This window comes from Sus scrofa, chromosome 15, assembly GCF_054392235.1.
Source record: "Sus scrofa isolate SSC_HxYL_T2T_F1_AM1 chromosome 15, Sscrofa_HxYL_maternal_Yorkshire_Landrace_v2.0, whole genome shotgun sequence".
Classification (NCBI taxonomy): Eukaryota; Metazoa; Chordata; class Mammalia; order Artiodactyla; family Suidae; genus Sus; species Sus scrofa.
This window is the reverse complement of record NC_139397.1, coordinates 89747889-89767991: the sequence shown is the minus strand read 5'-3', so window position 1 is coordinate 89767991 and position 20103 is coordinate 89747889.

Here is a 20103-nt window from a genome sequence, read left to right as displayed (position 1 = left end):
AACTTAAATTAAAAAAAAAAAATGTCTTTGAGAGATCCCCAATGAAGAAAGGATGGAGCTCCCCCTGTGGTGAAGTGGGTTAAGGATCCAGCATTGTCTCTGCAGTGGCTCAGGTCACAGTGGAGGCTTCCACCTGATTCCTGGCCCAGGGCAGTGAGTTAAGGATCTGGCATTGCCGCAATTGTTGCATAGGTCGCAGCCCTGGTGCGGGGCTGGGGAGGAGGAGGAGAAGGTATGATTAATACCTGACCCTTCCTCCTAGCAAGTTATTGTCAGTGAGAGTGGAGAGAGCTCCAGGCACCTGGGTGGTCCTGGGGGAGAGACAGGAAAAAGCTATAACAAGAGTAGGTTTTGCTGACCCGGTAATCTTGTCTAGGGCAGCCCAGTTTAATAATCTTCCCAAAGAGACTTTTGAAAACATCAGATACTTCGAATGATTTGCATATTGGGTACCACATGCCATGTGTCTGGATTCCAGTGCACCCAGTTTAGGGATTCAGCTTTAGTAGCCCTGGTACGGGGGTTGCAACACTTGGTCCCATTAAGTGATCAGTTATCAGAATCATTTGTTAGCAGTGCCTTATCTGGACAGTTACCATATTTGCATTCAACTTCACTTTCTTAAGTGCTACATTTTCTTTCATTCCCATTCCTTAATAAGGCAACCTGTGAAAGTGTTTCTTTGTTCAGAACTCTCCCTACATGAGACTTCCGGTCATCAAAGGTGATGTAAAAAATCCAGAACCAAATTGTCATTCTATTTTCTTCCAAGCTTTTTTTTTTTTTTGTCTTTTTAGGACCGCACCGGTGGTGATGGAGCCAGCCTATGCCAGAGCCACAGCACAGCAGGTTCCCAGCCATGTCTGCAACCTACACCACAGCTCACTGCAATGCCAGATCCTTAACCCACTGAGTGAGGCCAGGGGTTGAACCCGCATCCTCATGGATAGTAGTTGGGTTCGTTAACCACTGAGCCATGATGGGAATTTCCCCAAGCTCCTTTTAAAAACAGAATGTTGAAAAAAATAATAAAATAAAATAAAATAAAATAGGACTTCCTGTCATGGCACAGGAGAAACAAATCTGACTAGGAACCGGGTTCGATCCCTGGCCTCGCTCAGTGGGTTAAGAATCTGGCGTTGCTGTGGCTCTGGCGTAGGCCAGTGGCTATAGCTCCGATTAGACCCCTAGCCTGGGAACCTCAATATGCTATGGGTGCGGTCCTAGAAAGACAAAAATAAATAAATAAACAAAACAGAATATTGTACTGTGGATTTCATTCAAATGTAAATTTCCATGTTGATAATTGGGGTGTTATTATAGGGGTATAACTCTAGATATTGCTGTAAACAAAGCACTAAACATGTGACTCTCCTTCTTCTAAATGTGGTTGCCCCCCAGATATTTCCCTCTGATTTCTGCCCAAGGATGGGTTCTTCACTCTTTTCCAGACACCAAAACACAATGAGAGTACCTAGATCCAAAGCTGTCTCATGGGACACGCATTAGAGGCACCTTGTAACTGCCCTGTGCTGGAATGGGCCAAGCCACAGGGAACCCTGAAATGGGAGATGAATGGAGAAAAGCACTTACCCCAGCAGTACAGTCTGTAGGACTCAACTCCTGGGGGATGGCTGTGTCACTCTAGTAAGCATTTTGCCAAGGCAGCAGGGCTGTTCACAGAGTTTGCATGTTGGATGTTCTCTTTCCTGCGTAATGATATAGTCCTCTTTCCAAGGTCACTCCCAGTGACTCTGAATGCCTATGAGTTGGGTTTATGGCTTCCTATTAAAAAAAGTACACTCTGTAATTTCTACCCCCTCCCTTTGTCAACAGACAGCTCTCTTATTTCCAGTATACAGGTTCCCCTTACTACATTGACAATGACTTTGACATGCGAGGAACTTAATTGTGAATACTATTTGTAAATGCATAGCTAGGCTTGGTCAAAGCCAGGAGCTCGGTTATTCATTTGGCATTTCCTGGTTGTCCCAAATGTAAGATGAACCCGGGCTGATCTTTTGTTTCCTTAGACTCTAAGATCCACAGATACATTAATAATAAAGTCCTGAGTCATGGGAACATTTAGTAGATTCTTTGAAGAAAGATTCTTCTTATTTGCAGAACACACATCATTTTAACGTACTCAAACAAGAGGTCTTGGTTCGAAAGCTGGAGTGAGGAGTATCATATTAGTGAGCATTGTCCAGTAAGGGCAATGAAGCAAGAGAGAAGATGGGTGAGAATAGAGGGAACGGATCAGAAACAGGATCAGAAACACTGGGGATTACCAGCAACAGAGGGACTTGCGATAAGTAAGGGTGGAGGTTTAATAATAAAACTGTGACTCTCACAGAGGAAAGAAGGTGGTTATTGCTGGTGTGACCAGCACACGTGAGCATTACATTTTTTTTTTTAATTCCCTGGCTTAAGAATGATCCTCTTGTTAGGTTTACTGGTTTCCTCCTTTCCAAGACAACTTCCTTTTCCCAGAATCTTAGCTGAGATGATAAAAAATCAAAAGACATTAAAAGCAGATGCTAGATATATCCTATTGTGTGATATGCAAATGCCATCCAGTAGGGAGGAACTCAGGGGACCCATGAAATGGAGAGGAATCAAAGGCAATCTTTAGTGACTAGAGATAACTATCTTTGGACCCTGCTTTAAAGCATCCTGAACTGGTTTTTCACTTTTTTTTTTTTTTTTTTTTGTGGGGAGCTTATGGCATGTAGAAGTTCCTGGGCTAGGGGGTCGAATTGGAGCTGCAGCTGCTGGCCTACATCACAGCCATAGCAACACCAGATCTGAGCCACGTCTCCAAACTATATCGCAGCTCACAGCAACGCCCGATCCTTAACTCACTGAGCGAGGCCAGGGATCAACCTGCATCCTCATGGATACTAGTCGGGTTCATTATCGCTGAGCCACAACGGGAACTCCAAGGCATCCTGAACTGTATGTTCTATACCAGCCTGTGTTAGGCTCATGAGATGCAAAGATGAATAAGTATGACTTTTTCTACCAAGGAGTCCCTCACTACTCACTCATCAATTGTTAAGGAAACCCATAGAATTTTTCCTCTCCTTGGACAACCCCAGTCCCTTGCTGGCTATCAACATGTGGCTCTCAGTTGTGACTATTTTTTGTTCTTTGAGACATTTAGATTTTCAGAGAAAGGGTGATCTCATTCTTTGCTGGTGGGTATGTGAACTGCTATAGCCTTTTTTCGAAAGCTATCTAGAGACATCTACTAAAATAAAAAAATCCAGAGTTCCCGCTGCGGCTCAGCAGTTAATGACTCCAACTAGGAACCATGAGGTTTCGGGTTCGATCCCTGGCCTCACTCAGTGGATTGGGGATCCGGCGTTGCTGTGAGCTGTGGTGTAGGTTGCAGGTGCAGCTTGGATCTGGTGTTGCTGTGGCTGTGGTGTAGGCTGGCGGCTACAGCTCTGATTGGACCTCTAGCCTGGAACCTCCATATGCCGCAAGTGCGGCCCTAGAAAATAGACAAGGAGACCAAAAAAAAAAAAAAAAAAAGATCCATATGACTTTCTGACTCAGCGATTACCCTCCTGAGTATCCATGCTATAAAATGAAGCCAGTATACATGCATATATGAATAAGATATGGCAACAAGAACCAGGAACAAAATGATTGTCACCAAAAGTGGGCAGGCTGAGTAAATTGTCATGGGGTATACATGGAATATTATTTTGAAGCCATTAAATAGGACAAACTAGAACTCTACTACTTAGCTTAGAGGACTTGCCATGAACTCACTTTTGTAAAGCAGACAGGAAATCTCTATGTGCCTGTGCATGAAGATATTTAAGTGAACAGAGAAAAAATATGGAGGGTATGCCCTGGGTTGTTAATATGGGTCACTTGTAGATAGGTGGTGCAGGTAAAACAAAGAAAGGATGAAGCAAGAGAAAAGAGAAAAGATGTTTTTAAAATGCTTCACTGAAAATGATATGATCCCACACAAGCCAGCTAGGAAAAAGTCCTGCCACCCCCAGACCCCTCCCCTCAAAAAAAAAAAAAAAAGCAAGCAGCAAAACTAAATAAAATAAAATAAAATAAAAACCCTTGAATCTCTTAGAGTTTTTAGTTCAATTATCAATTTATAGGAAATTTAGAGAATAGAGGAAACATGTCAAACTGTCTCCTGGGGGGAGGTGTCTAGTCAATAAACCAATGAAGGAATTCTAGGAACAAATAATTTGATTTATTCAGTAAAAATGAATCACATGCAGTATAGTGGAGAGGGAATCTATTGGTTATGAAAAGATATAACCAATTACAACATGCAGAACTTACTAGGATCATGATTCAAAGGAACTTACTTTAAAATAACAATCAAATCCATTTATGGCAATTTTTACAAGACACCCAGAGACCTAAATAATGGATAGTTGGATATATTTAGTAATTTTTTTTTAATTTTTCAAATATAAAGATGGTACTAGAATTATCAATAAAGGAGCCCTTCTCATTTAGGTTAATTACTAAAATATTAATGGATGAACTAATGTGAGGTCTGGGAATTGTTTCAAAATACTATGGAAGTAGGAGGAGCGAATGGAGGTGGGGCTGGGCCAGGAGTAGCTATGGGTCAGTGGTAGAGCTGGTGATGAGCACTTGAGAGTTCAGGATACTAAGCTCTCTACTTTTATATATGTTTCAAATATTCCATTGCACAAAGTTTAAAACATGATATAACCATACTTTCTTATTGATAAAAAACATTTTGCAAATTTTTAAAAGAAATTAAGTAAATTAAAAAGACTGACTCCGAGATATATAATATATCTATTTTATCAATGTTCTCCTGAATTGAAGTTCAAAACTAAATTAAAGTATTGCAGAAGAGGGGAATATACTGAGATTAGCTTCTGATCTCATTACCTGTGCCTGGGATGAATATCTTGTTCAAAACAGACTGCCCACCTAATGGAATGTATAGTTTTGCTGTAGATTTTTTTAAACTTTAAACATGCTGTCAAATTTTCCCTGCTCCTTTGCCATAATGATATTTAAAAAGTAAGATGCAGATTAATCTCCAAAATTTATAAACACCTCCTACAACTCAATACAAAAAAAATGAACAACCCCATCAAAAAATGGGCAGAAAATCTAAATAGACAATTCTCCAAAGAAGACACACAGATGGCCAAAAAATACATGAAAAGATGTTTAACATCACTAATTATTAGAGAAATGCATATCAAAACTGCTATGAGGTACCACCTTACATCAGCCAGAATGGCCATCATCAAAAAGTCTGCAAACAATCAATGCTGGAGAGGGTGTGAAGAAAAGGGAACTGCTGGTGGGAATGTAAATTGGTGCAACCACTGTGGAAAGCAGTATGGAGATTCCTCAGAAAACTAAACATAGCATTACCATTTGATCCAGCAATCCCACTCATGGGCATCTATCATATAAAACCAGGACTCGAAAAGATACATGTACGCCAATGTTCATTGTAGCACTGCGTACAATAGTCAAGACATAGAAACAACCTAAATGCCCATCGACAGAGGAGTGGATAAAGAAGATGTGGTACATATATGCAATGGAATATTACTCAGCCATTAAAAGGAAAGGAATAATGGCATTTGCAGCAGCATGGATGGACCTAGAAATTATCATGCTGAGTGAAGTTTGACAGTGAGATACCTACGTTATATGCTATTACTTACATGTGGAATCTAAAAGAAGGACACAATGAACTTCTTTGCAAAACAGATACTGACTCAAAGACTTTGAAAAACTTATGGTTTCCAAAGGAGACAGATTGGGGATGGGGGAATGGGCTGGAAGTTTGGGGTTGAAATGTTATAAAATGGGTTTGTGATGATCATTGTAAACTATAAATGTAATAAAATTCACTGAGTTCAAAAAATAAAGCTACAGTGACAAAAAAGTAAGATGCCTCATCATTATTTTATTTTTTAATTTAATTTCATTTTTTTCATCATTATTTTATAAAATTCATCAGATGCTTTCCCTATGGTTATGGAGTGGAGCCTATACTTACAATGCAATGGCACCAAATGTCGATTCATGTGTTTTGGATATTAATCAAGGGAACCAATCTGGCCCATGTATTTCTTCTGCAAAATGCTTTGCCAGGCATTTTGTAAATACAAATAATATGAAATACAAACTTGCCATCAATAAGTTTGCTATGTCTGGAACAATGGTTGCTTTTAAATATAAGTATCTTTATCGTCTAGATGCACTCGATTAGTTTGGTTTGCAAGATTTATTGACACTATCATATTGACTGAAATTTGTGAAAGGTTAGCCTTCCTGCTTTTCCGAATTATTGCTCTTGCTCTGCTTGAATAAAATTAAGCAAACTTGGCATTTTGATGGTTGCTCATTAAAATGTGAATTATTAGTTTGAAAGCAAACTGCCTATAACTAATTTGATTGCAAAACATCACATACTGGGAATGGCAATCTTGCTAACAAAACGTACCAAAAATAAAGGCTATGTCATCATTGCAACATCCTTTTGAAGTTGGTTAGCTGTTAGCACAGAAAAATGGCCCATAGTGAAGTAGATCTGACAGAATAAAAATTCGCTTCCCAGCTCTCAGTGGCCCTTGGATGCAAGGTCAAGCATTTACTCGGTAAATGTCCCACGTGAAATTTGTACCTTATGTTTAGAATGTACAGGGAATGTTTAGAATGTCCTGGCTGGCAGCTTCTTAGTGCAGGAGGCCTGTATTCTCCAGTTCTCTGGGAGTGAGGAGGCGTTTCTTGGCTGAACTGGGGCTACAGAACTCAAGTTTCAGCTCCTGTCCATCTGTATAGAGGAGACTTGTTTAATGTTTAGACAAAATCCAAGTAATTACAAGAAATATTTTTTAAACTATTACTTTTAGTTAGTTTTGTTAAATAAAAGTAATTTAGTCCCCTCAGAGAAAAATAGGGGAAAAAAAACCCAGAAAAATTATTCCTTATTTAGCAAATGACACTCATGCTAACAAACTTTAGTTTGCTAAGTACTATGCTCCAAGTGTTATTGTATTTAATCCTCACAACAACCTTATGGGCAGCTTAATCCTTACAACAACCCTATTGGCTGCTAAACTGTAATTTATAGTTGTAGGAGTTCCCCTGGTTGTGGTGGGTTAAGGATCTGGTATTGCTACAGCTGTGGTGTAGGTTGCAGCTGTAGCTGGGATACCATCCCTGGCCCAGGAACTTCCATGTGCCTCGGGAGCAACCAAAAAGGAAAACAATGTATATATGGTTGAGAAAACTCAGGCACAGAAATGTTAAATAGTTGATCAAATTTACTTACCTAATTGTTCAGACCCAAATCTGTTTTACTTCAGAGTCAAAATTATTGTACATTACATTAAAATTTAGGGTATATTTATGTAGGTTTTTTTCTGTGTGTTTGTGTGTCTCTTGATTGTATTCATTTATTTATTTTTACAAAAAGTGTTATATTTATGGTAGGCTGCTTTCTAAAAAAATTTACTGTAAACTTACCTTAAACACTTTCTGATATCAATATTCTTTTGTCAGTGATTTAAAAAAATTTTTGTTGTATGATATTCCATCATTTGTGTTAGCTTGGCTAATTTCTTATAATTGGACATTTAGATTGCTTCTAATTTTTCATTACCATGAATAAGGCTTTGAAAAACATCTTTAAGTGAATGTTTTTGTATACATCTGATTGCTTACTTAGAACAAATTCCTATAATTTCTATCACTTGAGCACATTTGTTTGGTTGAAGTTTGTGGTAGGTTGTTTCAGGAGTGGACATCCATGCTCTTGTGTATAGTCCCTGCCCATATTGACTCTGGGTTTGCCATGTGACTTGTTTGAGACAATGGGGTGTCAGCAGAAGTGATGCAAGGAGACACTTAAAAAAGAACGCTTTGGAACCTGCCCTCCTGCAATGCTGCCACTTTGTAAAGTCTGGGCTAGGTTGCTAGAGTTCTGTGGCACAGCTCTCTGCTGGCAGAAACCACCAAACATGTGAGTGAGGCTATCTCAGCCCATCAGCCCATCAGTTGCCGGATGACTGCAGTCATGTGCATGACCCCACTGAGGCCCCCAGCTGAGCCCCTGGAAGTTCTTAACCCATAGAATGGTTAGCAAATCAAAGAGTTGTTTCAAGCCACTGAGTTCTGAGGTGATGCATTATATAATAAAAGCTAACTGATACAACCTTATATAGCAGGTACTTACTTTTATGCATGGTTATGATAGAGTCCAAGATGGAACGTGGTATTGGGAGGGCTTGATAACTGAGTATATCTGCCAGTGGGTCATTTATTATTCTTTTCTGATTTTAATATGAATTTTAGGTATTGAATATGCATTTAAAGTAAACAAAATATTTCTCAATTTCCTTGGGAGTAAAAACCCCCACTTGTTCTTATAATTGCCTATTGAAAAGGCAAATTATTTAATTACTTTTGTTCCCCTGGCCAAAGATAATGTTCTATATTTCTTTGCAAAAAAGTTGAAAATTACTTAATCATTACTATCAAAGTCTTTTCAACCTAATAGCGCCAAGAGATTTTTTAAATGATTATAAATCATGGAACACAATCCCACTCAATGAGAGCCTTAAGGTTAAATTTTGGGGGGAGGGGCTGGAAATTTTGGGGGCATTTTTAATTTACTCTTATAATTTGAAAAATTTTGCAAGAAACTAACCAGATATTGTTCTGTTTTTAATGAACTTCAATCTTTATATTTAGAAAATTTTCTACTCTGGGAGTTAATTTATTTCAATGATTGTTGCTTCAGTTTTATTAGCTTTGTTTCTTCCTCAGGAAGTCTTCTTTTTTTTTTTTTTTTTGCTTTTTAGGGCTGTACCTATAGCTGCCGGCTTACGCCACAGCCACAGCAACACAGGATCCGAGCCTCATCTGCGACCTACATGACAGCTCACGGCAATGCCAGATTCTTAACCTGCTTGGCAAGGCCAGGGATCAAACCTGCGTCCTCATGGATGTTAGATTCATTAACCGCTGAGCCACGACAGGAACTCCCTTCCTCAGGGAGTCTTATACTTCTTATGTTTCTATTTTCTATCATTTATAATCTCTACCTCATCATTTTAGTTAGTTAGTTATATTGAAGTGTAGTTAACCTACAACACTGTGTTAGTTCCAGGTGTACAACACAGTGATTCAGTATTTCTATACATTAACAGGATGATCCCCACACTATTTTAATCTCTTTGTTTTCTTCCTCTACAATCTGGAAGAATTCTCACATTTATATATGTCTCTAATTCCTTTTTGTATAGTGTTGGCTTGTTGTTTATCATTCGGCAATGAAGATTTTAATTCTGATAATGCATTTTCAGTTTCCTGTTCTCCTTCCTTATCAGATCTTTTTCGTGTTATAGTTTTCTCTCCTCATATCTTTTAGTCTGTTTCAGTTAATCTATGTCTTCCTGCTTTCCATTTAGATTGCCCAAGAGTTTTCTAAATTTTTTGTGTGTGGATTCTGTAATAAGTCACTTTCGGGTCTGTGTACCTATATTAGTTTTTGAGGGCTGACATGACAAAATACCTCAGACCAGGTGGCTTAAATACCAGAAATTTATTTATTTTTCACCGTGTTGGAGGCTGAAATTCAAGATCAAGGTGTTAACAAGTTTGGTTTCTTCTGAGGCCTCTTTCCTCAGACTGCTGCCTTCTCACTGTGTCCTCACGCGGCCTTTCCTCTGTGCTTGGTGTCTCTTGGTGTCTCTTGGTGTCTCCAATCTCCTCTTTTTAGAATTGGATTAGGACCCACACTAACAGCTTCATTTTAACATGATCACCCCTTTAAAGGCCTTGTCTCCAAATATAGTAACATTCTGAGGTACTGGAGATGAGAGCTTAAACATATGAGTTTTTAGGGGACACAATTCAGCCCATAAAACTCCCTCAGTTGCAAAGATGATGTTCTCCTTTCCTAACAGCATCGTGTGAGGAAGCATCATGTTTCATTTGCTTTATTTCTGCTTGGTCACCCTTGAATCAGTAGAAGTTATGAGTCTGGAAACGATGTTTGCCAATTAGTTCAAGCATATACATTTATCTTGGAAGCACTTTTTGTTCACTTGGATTTTTTTTTTTTTTTTTTTTTTGCTTTTTTGTATTGGACCTTTGGCATATGGAGGTTCCCAGGCTGGGGGTCCAATCGGAGCTGTAGCCGCCGGCCTACACCACAGCCATGCAGGATCCAAGCCATGTCTGCAACCTACACCACAGCTCACAGCAACAACGCCGGATCCTTAACCCAGTGACCAAGGCTAGGGATCAAACCCACAACCTCATGGTTACTAGCTAGATTCGTTTCCGCTCCGCCACAATAGGAACTCCTGGATGCTGTTTTATTTTTGTTTTTTCTATGTTGTGGTAAAATATACATAACATTATCTTTGTCACTGAAAAATTTAATGTGTATGATCCAGAGACATTAGGTACATTCACAATGTTGTGCGATTACACTGTCTAGTTGCAGAAACGTTTCTCAGCATCTCAAACAGCAAACCTGTACCCATTCGGTAGTCACTTCCCACTCCCTTGTCTCTTCAGTCCCTGGCAACCAATAGCTTACTCTGTTTCTAAGAACTTGCCATTTGAGCCATTTCATATAAATGAAATATTTGGCCTTTTTGTCTAGCTTCTTTCACTTAGCATCATGTTTCAATGATTCATCTATCTTGTAGCGTGTATCAGCACTTCATTTTGTTGTTGATGTTACCTAACTGCTTATAGTCATATATATATGTTAATCCCAAACTCCTAATTTATCCCTCCTGCATCCCTTTCCTCCTTCTAAAATTTCTTTATTTCCTTGTTTTGTTTTGTTTTGTTTAGGGCTGCACCTGCAGCATATGGAAGTTCCTGGAACAGAGGTCGAATCCAGAGCTGAGGCTGCCAGCCATAGCCACAGCCACAGCCACAGCAACACATCATCTGAGCCATGTCTGTGACCTACACTGCAGCTTACAGCAACATTGGATCCTGGACCCAATGATTGCGGCCAGGGATCAAACCCGTGTCCTCATGGATACTAGTCAGGTTTGTAATCCAGTGAGCCACAACAGGAACACCACCTCTTTCCCCTTTTAAATTCATGAGATTGTTTAAGAGGTTCAAAAGATCATAAGTTTATAAAGAGGGAATTTATCAGAAATGTTATGATATGAATAAAATAAAAACAAGGGAGATCCCGTTGTAGCTCAGTGGAAACAAATCCAACTAGTATCCATGGGGATGCAGGTGGATCCCTGGCCTCACTCAGTGGGTTAAGGATCCAGTGTTTCTGTGAACTGTAGTGTAGGTGGCAGGCGAGGCTCAGATCCTGCATTGCTGTGACTGTGTTGTAGGCCGGCAACTGCAGCTACAATTCGACCCCTAGCCTGGGAATTCCCATACGCCATGGGTGTGGCACTAAAAAGCCAACAACAACAACAACAACAAAAAAAAAAGAGAGCAAAATACACTGGAGCTACAAGAAAATCTAACGCAAGTCAAAAAACAGAGCTGCAGGCTCTTGCAAGGGGAAATTTAAAAATATGAATCCAGTAGGAGCGTGAAGAGAAGAGGAAATGGTTTCTCAGTGCCAGGAGTTATAAGCAGTTTAGGAGCTTAGAGATTTGAAGGTAATAATTGAGAAGTAACATTGGAAATTTTATGAGGACTGATGTGCAAACTTAAGTATTGCTGTGGATTTTAGCCTTGTTGTAAAAGTTAAATATGAATGTTTCGAAGTTTAGGATATCATAGGAGATATTAGAAATGATAAGTGGTACTTTATGCATGAAAAAGATATAGGTTTTTTTTAAAATCATACATTATCTTATTTTATTCAGACAGTAGTCTGATTACACATGGCCCAAGAATACTCAAATAATAAACCAAATATAATCAGATGTTGAAAACTGGTCCTTAAACATTATTGCAATAATCCCAGACTTGTCTATATAAAGCCATTGAAATACAGCCGCAACCTTATCTCACCGGCCTCCAAACCATTCAGCACAGCTTCGACTCTGAACTATTTGCAGCTACCAGTTTGAGCACTAATGATTATTTTTTTCAGGCTCCAAGTAGCTGTAAAAATTTCAGCAGGGGTTGGAGAAACCCGTTCAATCTTCAGGTCATGCCAAAATGGGGCTTATCCGGGCTTTGAGTGAGTCACAGCTGCATTTATTTGCACTGGATTTTCTCAGTGAGGTTATGGACAAATGTCACCTTGAATAGTTGACTGAACTAGGTATTTTATAAGACGGATGGGAAGAAAGGGCTCTAGGGAGTAGAAGTATGGAGGAGACCTGAGCTCAATGCCTTCGCATTCCCAGTGGATCTGAGCTGGCAGTGACACATCAGGGGTCAGGCTGAGGGAGGAGAGGGAAGTCGGTAATCACTTAGGTGGGGGATCACTCAGAAGCCATGAGAAATCGTTGGAATGAAAATTTGAGATGAATCACTGCAGAGTCACTTGGCTGGGCTGTCCCTTCCGCCTTTTCTTTTCTTACCATTTTGTTGTGTCCTTTTCTGAACTTCCTGTGATGAAAACTTGAGAATATATACAATTGTATGCATGTGTCTATGTGTGTGTTTGCCTATACCTCCTTGAAAAGTAAAAAAGCACTTTAAGTTCTGGCGCTGTCTAGGGATGTATGGAGGATCACTTGGCATATCTAGCTGCATAGGAAAGAATGTCCTAGTAATGACTGAGCCATGATTTCACAGTACACGAAACCTGGAGGCATTTGGTTTCACGGTTGGTTCAGTGGTTTAATTATATCATGAAGGCTCAGACTCTATCTCTCCACCTGACATCCTCAGCATGTAGCTCTTCATTTTTTCGTATGTCAGTCACCTCATGGTCACCGAATATAATTTCTCAAGTTCTGACTTGGAGGGAAATACCATAACTTATGATACGATGTGAGTTTTGCTTCTGCTAGGCATGCATGCATGTGTGTATGCACACACACACACACACACACACACACACACACACACTCCACACACATTCATTCATACTAAAAATAAAGATATATACAGCAACCCAGAAGAAAAAAAGAACTCATGACTGTCATTAGTGTAGGCCCCTAAGTAATGTGAGATCCTGAAATGAATTTCTGAGAATGCAGGCAACCACCCTTCTGTACCCAATAAAGGAGTGCAAGTGTAGTAAATCAGCCAGTGGGGGATGGGCTGTGGTCTAAAGAGAAGAATGGCCAAGTGGATCCCAGGAGAGATGAGCGTGGACACTGACACGAGGTCTGCTGTATCCCCTGGGATCTGTGACTGCTGGTCTACATCACAGTAACAGCAACACCAGATCCAAACCACATCTGCGACCTATACCACAGCTTCCAGCAACACCAGATCCTTAACCCACTGAGTGAGGCCTGGGATTGAACTGGGAGAGGGTCTTGAGTGTTATGGCCACTGCCTCTACTTCTCCATCAGAGTTGGATGCAAGTCCAGATCGAGGTTTGGTGCTCACGACCCCAGTTAACCACTCTTAATCTTTGCTATTTAAAATCATGGGAGTTCCCGTCGTGGTTCAGTGGAAACGAATCTGACTAGCATACACAAGGACGCAGTTCAATCCCAGGCCTCACTCAGTGGGTTAAGGATCTAGTGTTGCTGTGAGCTGTGGTATAGGTTGCAGACTCGGCTCAGATCTGGCATTGCTGTTACTGTGGTGTAGGCTGGCAGTCACAGATTCTTGATTTGATCCCTAGCCTGGGAACCTCCATATGCAGCGGGTATGGCCTTAAAATAAAATAAAGGAAAGAAAGAAAGAAAGAAAGAAAGAAGGAAGAAGGAAGGAAGGAAGGAAAAAAAGAAAGAAAGAAAGAAAGAAAGAAAGAAAGAAAGAAAGAAAGAAAGAAAGAAAGAAAGAAAGAAAGAAAAAGAAAGAAAGAAAGAAAAAGAAAGAAAGAAAAAATTGTGACATGCTCAAATATGTGCCTGGACAAGTGTCGGCGAGAAGCCATGAATTAGTGAATCAAGTCTATCTAAGCTCACTGCTTTAGAGCAGTGTTTCATAAGCTCAGTTTCCTGGTGCCATAAGGCATCACCTAGAGTTAATAAGAGTGGAACTAGGGAGCTCTCAACAGCCATTCGCAACAGAGCCATAAAAATAACATGTCTGCCTTCACTCCACACCCCCCCCCACTGCCCCCACCTTCCAAAGCTAAAAGCATTAACTTCCCAACATCAACCTGGACTGAAAACCTTATATACAGAACAGGATCTTGGTCTTACAAGGCTCTTGGATTGCTGTGCAAAGGCATGATTGGCTAATTTGGTAAGACTGGTTCCTTGTTGCCAAGGTATGTTGTTTTGAGAATGAATTGACTTGCTTTAAGCTGGGGCGTAGTAGATGCCACTCACACCTTATTTATAACCACTTGGGATAGATTACTATGAGCTATGTTAATAAACAATCACTCATGTCTTCCTCCCCAGCAAAGGAATGGTTTCCAGGACTAATAGATCACCTTAGGAAGGGAGATGTCCTGGGTGAAGCTAAGACATAAAAAGTCAATTCACCCAAGACTTCGGGCAGGCTTGCCCCTCTCCAGTGAGAAACCCATTCATTTGATGGTTTAAATGACTCCTCAACTTCAAAGCCACAACCATTTGCTAATGAATTTTGCTCTGCATCAGGTGTCTCTCTGATTTTCTTCTTCTTTATATTTTTTACCTATTCCTCTCCCTTCTCCAAATACTGATGGTCCCTTGTAATTTTTATAATTATGTAAGCAATGATGAGTTTTTGGGGAAAGACAAGAATGACCACACTCAAAATATGGGAAAAGATTTGCTCATGAATGAATTCTCTTTTTTTTGTCCTGGTTTTCCTCATTAGAGAGAGAAACCAAACTAGAGAGTCTGATCAAGTACTAAGAGCTAAAGAAGATACATAGCTGTGGAATTCAAAATTTTTCATTCAGATCATTGTAAGCTACAAATTACCAAGAATGTGGTTAAACAGTCTTATTTGGTGTTGTTAATTCTTCCTTTCTTTTTTTTTTTCTTTTTGAATGTCTGATGTATTTGCTATTTATTTATTTTTATTTTTTAAAATGATTTTGATTTTTTCCATTGTAGTTGGTTTAGTGTTCTGTCAGTTTTCTATTGTACAGCAAAGTGACCCAGTCACACATACATTTATATATATATTCTGTTTCTCACATTATCCCCTGTCATGCTCCATCACAAGTGACTGTATATAGTTCCTAATGCTATACAGCAGGATCTCATTGCTTATCCATTTCAAATGCAATGGTTGCATCTATTAACCCCAGATTGGTGTTGTTAATTTTATAGGGGGAGCACAAAACATCTAAAAATATGCTAAGGTTTCTCAACTCACTCCTTTTTTTTTTTTTTTTTTTTTTTTTTTGCTTTTGAGGGCTGCACCTGCGGCATATGGAGGTTCCCCAGGCAAGGGGTCAAATTGGAGCTATACCTTCTGTCCTATGCCACAGCTGAAGCAACTCGAGATCCAAGCCACATCTTTGACCTACACCACAGCTCTCTGCAGTGCTGGATCCTTAACCCACTGAGCAAGGCCAAGGATCAAACCCGCAACCTCATGGTTCCTAGTCGGATTCATTTCCGCTGTGCCACCATGGGAACTCCTCAACTCACTCCTTTTAACATTTGTTCCCCTGATGGTCCTAAAGGAAATATGAGTTCAATGCCATTATGAAGAGTTGTATGTGTCGAGTGTTTTACTCTAAATAGTCAAGCAAGTGGGGCCTGGAGGAGTTCCAGGAGCAAAGAGCAGACATGAGAGTTGGGACAGATTGTACAAGGAGCCAAAGGGGATCCCAAAAGCTGGTCAGATTAGCGCCAGTTTGTGGGAGAAGTGTTCCCAGGGACAGAGGTCTGGAGGGGATTAGGAGTACTTCCAGGTTTAGGACCACTGAGCCATGATGCTAAGTATGACCTTCAGACACCACACTGGGCTGGTCTACGTTAGGATAAACCAAGATTTCGAGGCAGACCAAGACTTAGAATCCATAGAAAACTTGTCTGAGATATCCAGATGAAAGCCCCAATCTTTTCTGCAGAAGCTAGTGTCTTCACGGCAGAAAAGCAAAAACTGAACCACAGCTAATATTTGGAGAGCACCCAGGGTCCCTAGATACATATTTTTTTAAAAAATCCTTATTAGTACATACTTTATAAAGAATCCTCTTAGTGGTTTTGTCATATACTTTAATCTTTTTATTGAATAACTTGCATATTACAGAAAGAAAGAGTTTGCTCTTACTGTAGACAATTTCAAAGATACAGAAAAGCACAAGGACGAAAATAAAACTCACCCATGTTCCCACTTTTTTGAGCCACAGGTAATTGCTTTTATACTTGTATGTATTTTCTTCTAATTTTTTAAAAACATCTATAAGACAAACTAGGAATATACTAATTTAGATAGACTCAAATTTCTCCTCTCTGCTTGCCTGGGGAAGAGCCACAGGATAAAAGAAAGTAGAAGAGGAAAATGCTTGGGTTACTGGTTCATGGTGTTATCCTGCCACACGGGTATCACATCATCCCCACGCAGCCTTAGGGTCAATCTTTTTTGGATATCATTGACTTCTTGGGAAGCTCTTCAATTCTACAACTAATTTTTTTTCTTTCTCTTTTTATGGTTGTACCTGCGGCATATGGAAGTTCCTGGGCTAGGGGTTGAATTGAGCTGCAGTTGCAGGCCTAGGCTACAGCCACGGCAATGCCAGATTTGAGCTGCATCTATAACATAAGTTGCAGCTCGCATCAATGCCAGATCTTAACCCAATGAGTGAGGCCAGGGATTGAACCCATATTTTCATAGATGCTATGTCAGGTTCTCAACTGGCTGAGCCACAACGGGAACTCCTACCCTACAACTATTGATAATTTATCATGGTTATCAATCATGGGCACCCTTGACTAGAAAAAATGGGATTGAGAAACTTCACTAAAATTTTTTTAAACACATTTTTTTCATAGCAGAACCAGTTGCAGAATGAGATTAAGGCAGGCATGGAATAGGTGTCTTGGCGGATATTGATGTATACATCCACAGGTCATCCAGGCAGATGAAAATCTCCAACTAACCTATAATGGCCTAATCCTCAGGTATAATCAATAGGAATCAGATGAATTTGGTATCACCCATGCTGGAGGAGAAACTACTCTGCCCCCAGATCCAAAACTCTTTCCCACGTGCAGCATATATGCTCAGGATCCATGGCATGGGGAAGTTCAGACAGGCTTCAGCACCCTACGAAGAGGGTATTACCACTCCCATTTTACAGATGATGCAGCTGAGGCTAGTGGACATCAAACAACTTGCCTCAAATCACACGGCTAGTTCGGAAAGTCACATCATTGTGATTCCAAAGCCCATCTCTAGAGACTGGTGAGCTTTTAACCACATCTCCTATCCTCACAGCTAGATCTCATCTCCCAGTCTGTCTGGCCATGTGACAGAGTCCTGGCCAATGGGATGTGGCAGAAGTGATGTGTGTCACCTCCAGGTTTGGTAGTGGAAACTGTTTACACTTAATATTTTGCATTTTCTCTTCTTTTGTGTGATTGCTAGATGCCAATGAATAAGGAGACCTTGAAAGCCAAATGTTGAGGGTGGCAGCGCCTCTGCCAACCTGGGTCCCCAAATGACTTGTGGAGTAGAGCACCTTCCATTGCCACCACCTGCCCTTCACTCAAGACCTTTTGGGACATTCTGACTCCCTCTGCAATGAACTAAACTACAGAAATTGTATTCTTCCTTAGAGCTGGCTTTAAAAATACAGAGCTATCCAAGGAAACTCTAATTTAGGCATTTTCTCTCTGATAGTCTCCACGCCACAAAAACATAGCCAATTATGCTATGTTTGCTGACTCTAGCTGGCTTTTCACAATTTGTATTGATTTTCAGGGGGTAATAACCAATCAAAAGAGCCTGTCATTGGTATCCATGTGCAAATTCCCCTGGTCTGAAGTTCCGGTCTTAGGCTGGTTGCAACTCACTCTGCTGGCATTAAAAATTCTTCTTTGCCAGTTTTTATCTATTTAAGCAAACTAGATACCACTGTTTACCAACAAACAAAACACCATAGCCTCCTCTCTGTGGGCATCTGGTCCTTCTCAAAGCTGTTGGCGTGTGTTCTATGTCTTGCTGATGCTCTATTTCTGATTTAGTCCTTCTCCTACTTTGAAATAATTTCAAATCCACCCTCCTCTGTGACTCTCTGAAGATCCCTGTCCCCACTGATATGTCACTTTTTAAATACTTAAGAGATGCGTTAAACATTTTGACATCTGGCATTGTTCTGTCTTTTCTTTCTTAATTGCTTTTCATGTGAAGCCTTTTCTTCTCTTTAAGGTTTAAACATTCTCATGGTTTAAATCTAACAAACTAACAAACTAACTTAATGTTTACAAGTTGGAAATCAGCTTAACACCTGACATGGTGCCTTGCAAATAGAAGATGCTCAATGATTTGTTTTTAAATGACTCAAAGAATGAAAATAATGGCAACTTCTTTTGTTTCTTCCACAGTGAGTGCCCACAATGATCCTTAATATAATTTTTTAAACAACTGTTGGTTGAATTCTATCTTCATGGTATGGGGCCTTCCCTGAAACATTTTTGGGCATGATTTTGAAATATGATCCACATTTTGTCAACAGTGACTTCCAAGAATCTATAATTTAGTTCTCAAGCTTCAGCACGCCGGGCCCATTCTCAGAGTTTCCGATTCAGCAGGTCTTGGTAGACCCTTGATTTTCTTTTTCTTTTTTTATTTTTAGGGCTGCACCCATGGCATATGGAGGTTCCCAGGCTAGGGGTTGAATCAGAGCTGTAGCCACTGGTCTAGACCACAGCCACAGCAACACGAGACCAAGCCTCATCTGTGACCTACACCACAGCTCAAGGCGACACTGGGTCCTTAACCCACTGAACAAGGCCAGGGATTGAACCTACATCCTTATGGATTCTAGTCAGGGGATGCTGAGGTGGCTGGTCTAGCACTCACAGCCTGAGAACCACTGGCCCACATCCTCCCCACTGACACTGTCTACTCCTCCTCCCATACTTCCTCTACCCCAGGCACAATGACTCCTTGTGGTTCCTTAAACTTACCAGGTGCTCCCCTGCTCCCGGGCTTTTGCACTTGCTGTTCCCCCAGATACTCATGTACATTCCCTGTTACCTCAGGTCATTCCTCATGTGTCACCACCTCCAGCCACCTGATTGAAAATGACAGCGCTGGAGTTCCCGTCGTGGTGCAGCGGAAATGAATCCAACTAGGAACCATGAGGTTTCGGATTCGATCCCTGGTCTTGCTCAGGGGGTTAAGGATCCAGCATTGCCATGGGCTGTGGTGTAGGTTGCAGACATGGCTTGGATCTGGCATGGCTGTTGCTGTGTAGGACGGCAGGCAGCTGTAGTTCCGATTAGACCTCTGGACTGGGAACCTCCACATGCCACGGGTGGGCCCTAAAAAGCAAAACAAGAAGAAAAAAAAAAAATGACAGCACTCTCCTACCCCCTGCCACACACACACACACATGTTCACACACTCCCTCTCACATCACTTTCCTGAAATGTTTTCCTCCATAGCATTTATCAGCATCTGATTCATATGTTTTACGTAGTTGTTTACTATCTACTACTTCTGCCACCAGAATATAAGGTTTCTTGTCTTATAGGAATTCTCATCTGTTTTGCTCCCTCCTGTATCTCAGAAGTCAGAACAGTGTTTGGTTCATTCTAACACTCAAAAAGTAATTGATGTCTTAACTGGAGGACAGCAGGGACACAACCCTACCTGTTTTCAGACCATAAACTATAAAGAGAACTCAACTACTGCTGAAAAAAAATGGGAACAATTAACAAGGTATTCACTCTGCCCAGGCCAACTCCGTCAAGGGGCCAGAGTTGAAGGAGCAAAGAAAGATGCCATTAACCCTCCAGGGACTTGGGACAGGTCCCTGCTCTTCTTTCACATCTCAGCTACAAGATGAGGCCATTGCATGAAATACCTGCACTGTTGTTTCCAGCTCTAAAACTCCAGCCCTTCTC